The sequence below is a fragment of the Xenopus tropicalis genome, chromosome 2, assembly GCF_000004195.4.
Source record: "Xenopus tropicalis strain Nigerian chromosome 2, UCB_Xtro_10.0, whole genome shotgun sequence".
Taxonomy (NCBI): Eukaryota; Metazoa; Chordata; class Amphibia; order Anura; family Pipidae; genus Xenopus; species Xenopus tropicalis.
Window position 1 is genome coordinate 135,836,251 of NC_030678.2, and position 6,000 is coordinate 135,842,250.

Consider the following 6,000-nt stretch of genomic DNA (forward strand, 5'->3'; position numbering starts at 1 on the left):
AAATGAGGGACTTTTCACAAAGAAACCGGAACTGCTGCGGGACTGTCCCGCGAAAATCGGAACAGTTGGGAGGTATGGCTGGAATATAATTAGGAGAGGGCCTGGATTAAAACATTTGTAGGGACCTATAGGGTTAACAATTCCTATAGCTTTAACTAAACTCCACAGTGGTGCATCTTTACATTGCTTGCTCTACATTTGACCTGCCAATCCATTGCTCTATACATTGTGAGTATTACTGCATAATTCTGTGGAACATTTGTCTTGGACAATAAACCCAGTTTGTGTTTGCTGCAAGAACCTTCTGGCGTCCTTTATTTCTCTTATTTTGCACACAGCATAAGTGAGTTGTAGTGGCACTACCTCCCCCTTGATCCTTCCACAAAACGAAAGCCCATCGATCCCCGATTTAAATGCTGGAAAGAGGTAGAAAAGGAAGACAAAAATTCCTAGTCTATAAAAAAAAATTAAGATCAATGGAAAAGGACTTTCTGTAACATAGTAACATACTAAAATTTAAGATTTGAGAGACTGGAAGATGAATAGGAGAGGCCTAAAGGTGATCCTTTTTTTTCGGTGCAGAAAAAAGGATTAAGAGCTTCATTTGACTATACAAGATGGACCTTTAAATGTTTACTTTTGGGGGGCAGTCTCTCTGAATCTTCATCCAAGGAACTGGCTGACCATTGTGGTACCTCTGACCCCCATCCTCCATTTTAGCTTGATGTAGGGCCTCAACCTCATCTAGTTCAACCCAAACAGTGAATTGGTCTTTTCCATTGAGGACCTCAAAAGTGCACACAAATATTTAGCATGTTCAGTACTACCCCCCAGCAAGTTATGGAAGGCTAGTGTCACATGAAGAGTTTCTCTACCTACCTGGACTGTTCTCCGCACTTCCTATTAATTTCAATAGGAATGGGTCAAAGTGCAGTTTTAAGCACTATTATGCCCCAAAATTCAATGAGCAGCTGGAGGGGGGAGGTGAGTGCCAGCAGACAAGTGACATTAGCCTTAGCTTAACTGTCACTTGGCATTGCCAATCTTATTTTTATATGGCAGTATATCATGCTGCTGGCACAACATGAATATTTGTTCATGCACTAGAAATGTTTTAACTCCTTTCTGACTACAGGGTTGCCACTTCTTTAAGAAGCAAATGTTTGTGGAAAAAAAGGGAAAATCCCACCAACTATTTTTATCTCCCACAGCTCCTGGTTTCAATTTGCATTGGGTTGCTTTATTTATCTTGTGAACATGGAAAAAGTTTCTATTTAAACTGCCTGCAGTGTGTGTACTTTGCAATAGCTGTGATGAGTGAGTCAGTGTTTGGATGCAAAGGTCTCTGTGTTTCACAGCAGGAGCCAGTCTAATAAGAGCCTGTGCCTTTAAGACTTGCCTGTGAATTACTAGTTATTTTCTGGATCCGGGGTAGAGGGTGTTTTACATGGACAACAGGAAAAAAAAGAACCGAAGGCTAGATGTGAAGGCTGTGGGAGAAGGAGAAATATTAATTCATAAAAGAAAGTGGGAGAAAGACCGGCCCTAGAGCTTAGAAGGAGAGAGGAGGGAAAGATCTGGGAAAGATCGTGCTCACACAGGCTGGGAAAGGGCTAATCCTTGCAGGAGATCAGCTGCCACCCAAGCAGCACCATTCAGCCATCAGAAGGAATCCCCAGGTCAGTGTGTGCAGTAGCTCAGGTGCATGGGGGGCAGAATCCACTGCATTAGGGGTGGGAATCCTCTAACTGCCTGCCCCATCTCCATTTGCTTTCATTCTCCTTTTTTAGCTGCCTTTCCCACTGCTATATCCATGAAAGCTGTTAGATACATAGCATCTGTCTTCCTACATGCTAACCACCCCAAGTTCTGTGACCCACTCTCTCTGTAGTTTAGTATGTTAATAGTTTTCTAGTGCTTTATTATTGCATTTAATTCTCCATGCAGTCCACTTTACCCCAATCCTTCATCTAAATTGTAATTTACTTTTCCTTTATATTACACTTCCCTCCTGGCTACTTGTTCATTACAATTGCAGAAGGACCAGAACATGCCAGAATGTCCTAGAGGCAAACGACTGCAAATCAACCAATGATAATAGAAAAAAAGAAAACCAAAACTTTGGAAAAAATCTATAACCAAATATAAATACTAATAAATAATGTATTGCATCAGCATTGTTATAGATCATTGTATTTATTTTTTCTGTTTTCATATTTTTGAGCCACAGATTTAAGATTACCATTAAAGTACATCACACTTGCTTATTTCTATTTCTTCTGGTCAGCCTAATCTAGAACCACTGCACTAACATGCCATACTGCATAGGGCAAACAGAGTATGGCACACACGGGCAGCATAGGGAAGGCAGAGTATGGCACACACAGGCAGCATAGGGCAGGCAGAGTATGGCACAGACATGCAGGGTAGGGCAGGCAGAGTATTATTATTATTTTATTTATTTATAAAGTGCCAACATACAATACATGGGTTTCATATATTGGACATACAGAGTAACATATAAAGCAATCAATAACCGATACAAGAGGTGAAGAGAGCCCTGCCCAAAAGAGCTTACAATCTACAAGTATGGCACACACAGGCAGGGTATGGCAGACACAGACAGCATAGGGCAGGCAGTACATAAAGTGACACAATGCTGGTACTGCTCCTACAGTCTGTCCGAGGTGAACAATGTAGGCGCTTACAGTCTGAGCCCGAGTTGCAAACAATGCTGGGACTAAAAGATATGAACAATACAGGGGATTGCAGGTGTAAGCAATTCAGGGGTTTACAGCATGTGAACAATGCAGGGGGCAGTTAATCTCAGTACTGATACCAGTTAAAGCTTACACAAAGGTAAAAGCAGTCACTACATCTAGACAGGTGGGGGGGGCTACACGGGGGGGGGAGGGGGCATTGGACCCTACTGGTATAGCTCATAGTAGTCAGTCACCAACTTACTAGGGTTTATTTGCTAAACAAGTGCAAATGTTGCACGTGCGAAATGCTGTACACACTTGTACGCATCCTTCAATTTCATATTCATTTTTGTAGAGTGGCAGGGAACGACAACCAAAAGTTGCACAGTGGTTGTAAAGATGAATATAACCCACCACTTTCACTGAGCCCAGACCCCTTTTGGTCTTCATCTAAAACCTATCATGTAGCACAGAGGGGTTTCTCTCTCTCAAGTGGGCCCTCAGGGTAGGAATGGAAGGAAGGTTTTCAACACTAACTCCAAACACACTATAAGATCATTAGTAGCCTTGGAGCCACAGGTTCTTTAGAGTACACTTAAATATTTGTTTGTTTGCTAGAAATCTAACCACTTCAAGATGTTGCAATGCAATTACTTATAGATATTTTAGTAGTTACTTTCCTTGATGGTATTAGTCATAGGCATTAGTAACAGCCAGGGGTAGTATTCATTAGCAAATGTCCAGTCCCCTGAGTACAAGTCCCTCACTGCAGTGCTCCTTTTAAAATCTTTTTATCCACCAAATGCAATGTTGCCCTGTACTTGTAAAACTGGTGTGTTTGCTTCAAAAACACTACTGTAGTTATAAAGTAGTATATAAATGAGCTATTGTAAAGCCATTCAAAGGGGAAAGGCACTGGTTACATAGCAGATAGCATATAAGCTCTGTAGAATATAATGATTACATCTCGAATGCGATCCCTGATTTCCTCTGGAGAGAATCCTTCCTTATTCTTTTCAGAACTAAACCCAAAGACTACCTCTTGGAGCACTCCCAGAGCCCCTGATCTGGGAACTAGCATTCATATTGCAGAGTCACCCACTGTCAGGGCTGCCATCAGAAAATTTGGGGCCTTGTACAAGTTATTCATATGTGAACCCCATAAACACAAGCATTCAGTGCCAAAATTTTGTCCACGCCCCTTGTGTGCAATACAAACAGCTGATGTTACTCTATAATAAGCAGTTCATATAAAAGTTATATTAATTAATGTGCTAATTAACAGTCAGTTTATTGGGGGTCAGTGGAGTTTGCCCTAAGTTTAAACCTTACTCTCCTACCTGCCCCTGCTCTGCGCTGTCATTGCCTGATGTTAAAGTTACATAAGTTTTTGCATAAGTTACGGAAACTACGTAAATTCAGGGGTCCAATAAAAATAGTAAACAAAAATGTGATAATGAGTGAGTCTTTAAATTTGGCGTTGAAAGAGAAGGAAAGTAATTTTGTCATTTTACTGCCACATTAGTGCCACCTAGAACACTATATTTATTCTGCAGAAAGCTTTACCATGCCTGAGTAAACAGCCCTAGAAACTCCCTCAGTTTGTTTACGATAGCAGCTGCCATTTTAGCTTGGTCTCCATAGCTTCCTGCTGTAGCTCTAGCCATTGGTAGCATAGATCACACATTCTGATAGGAGGGGGATGCATTCTTATGGGAGGGGGAAGCAGGAGAAGGGAGAGAGGAGAGAGCTGCGCAGACTCCAGCCCCAGGAATAAAGGATTTTTCTGAGAGAGGTAGTCAGATACCAAAGTACATGTATACACAGAAATCCCATGTTTCTTTTGATAGAAGACATATTCTTAGTTTCCCAACTGCCCTCAGCCATGTTACTTGTGCTCTGATAAACTTCAACCACTCTTTACTGCTGCGCTGTAAGTTGGAGTGATATCATAGCCTCCCTTCCCACCACGCCCTATGACCCCCTGTTTGTTGTATTAATTGATTGTTCATCTTTTGGTGTTATTGTTCCTTTAAATACACTGGCAGTGACATACAGGGTACTATGATAAGATCTTAAGGATATATGCTGATCATTCAGAAGAGGGCCGTATCAGTGCTCATATTCAGTCCTCAACTGACTGGATTTGTAAACCTTCCAAATTGATATCTAGCTGATTACCAACTTGCTCTGGCACTGCCAACTTAGTCTGGGTGGCATTCAGCAGCTTTTACTGCGTATGGCCAACTTAAAACAAAATCTTGAGGAAAGTATGACATTCATTGTACTTGTGGCAAATGCAAATGATTATAACTCAATATTTGGAAACAAAATGTAACATTTTTTCCTCCTGCAAAGAATGCAACCATGCTTTGTTTCAATCAGGGGCAGGCCAAGCCGACTGGGCGCCCTAGGCAACCCGGTCGGCCACCTTGCCCCTGTAATGAGATGGGTCATTGCCCCCAATGTGTAAGGACTAATGACAAGCGGTGGTGGCAATGACAAAGGAGCGCGCCTACCCCTAGTTCCGGCCCTGGTTTCAATAGTGCTTTACATACAGACTTAAACATCCATTATCCATCCATCCATTAGTGATGTTTTTATAATAGCAATGGTTCAGCTTTAAGATTTTTTTTATTAGCAGAAGAGTATATAGATGTATATAGATATATAGAGTATATAGATGCTTCTGGGCCCTGCAACAACATTCTTTTGCCTTGACAGATGCAACTTTTTGAATGCAAAGGCTTGTGCTTGATAGACAATGGTGTACTACTGGGAGTCCCAACCTGCATTCATCATGTAAGGTGCTTGAATGTGGGTGGCCCTTGCCTGCATGTTATTCAAGTGGTTTCAGGAAGAAGAGCTTGTAGTTACATAGCTTGTAGTGCATAGGAAGCCACTAATTAATGTCTGCTCAAGACTTTTTATGTCATGGTTTTAGGGTAGGGTTGAGGTCTTACAATGGAATGTGGGCTCTATGGGCCTGCAATTCTGGTGGGGGAAACAATTTGACCCGAAAAGGTGACCTTTAAGACTAATGCCTGATGGGGCTGATTATTGGCCTGCAGATAAATGCAGTTTGAGAATTAGCCCCTTTTGTTGGCCAGGTGCTGCCATACAAAGTTGAATTTTGGTGCCAAAATGCATACTTGTGTGTTTTGGCACTGAAATTTGCTCCATGTACCTGCACCTGGGCCGACGCAGTAGCTCAGGGAGAGGCTGATGCTAACAAAGGGGCTGATTCCAGGCCTGCATTTATCCACAAGCCAAGACTCAGCCCTGTTTGGCATTAGTC

At 42.0% G+C, this 6,000-nt stretch overlaps 1 long non-coding RNA gene across 1 annotated transcript; it reads left to right on the top strand.

The window, feature by feature from the left end:
* Positions 1 to 1,311: 1,311 nt before the first annotated feature.
* LOC116408705 lies at positions 1,312 to 2,263 on the top strand. The gene is made up of 2 exons (XR_004221169.1): positions 1,312 to 1,679; positions 2,039 to 2,263. It is a non-coding gene; the product is annotated as an uncharacterized LOC116408705 (long non-coding RNA).
* Positions 2,264 to 6,000: the final 3,737 nt, after the last annotated feature.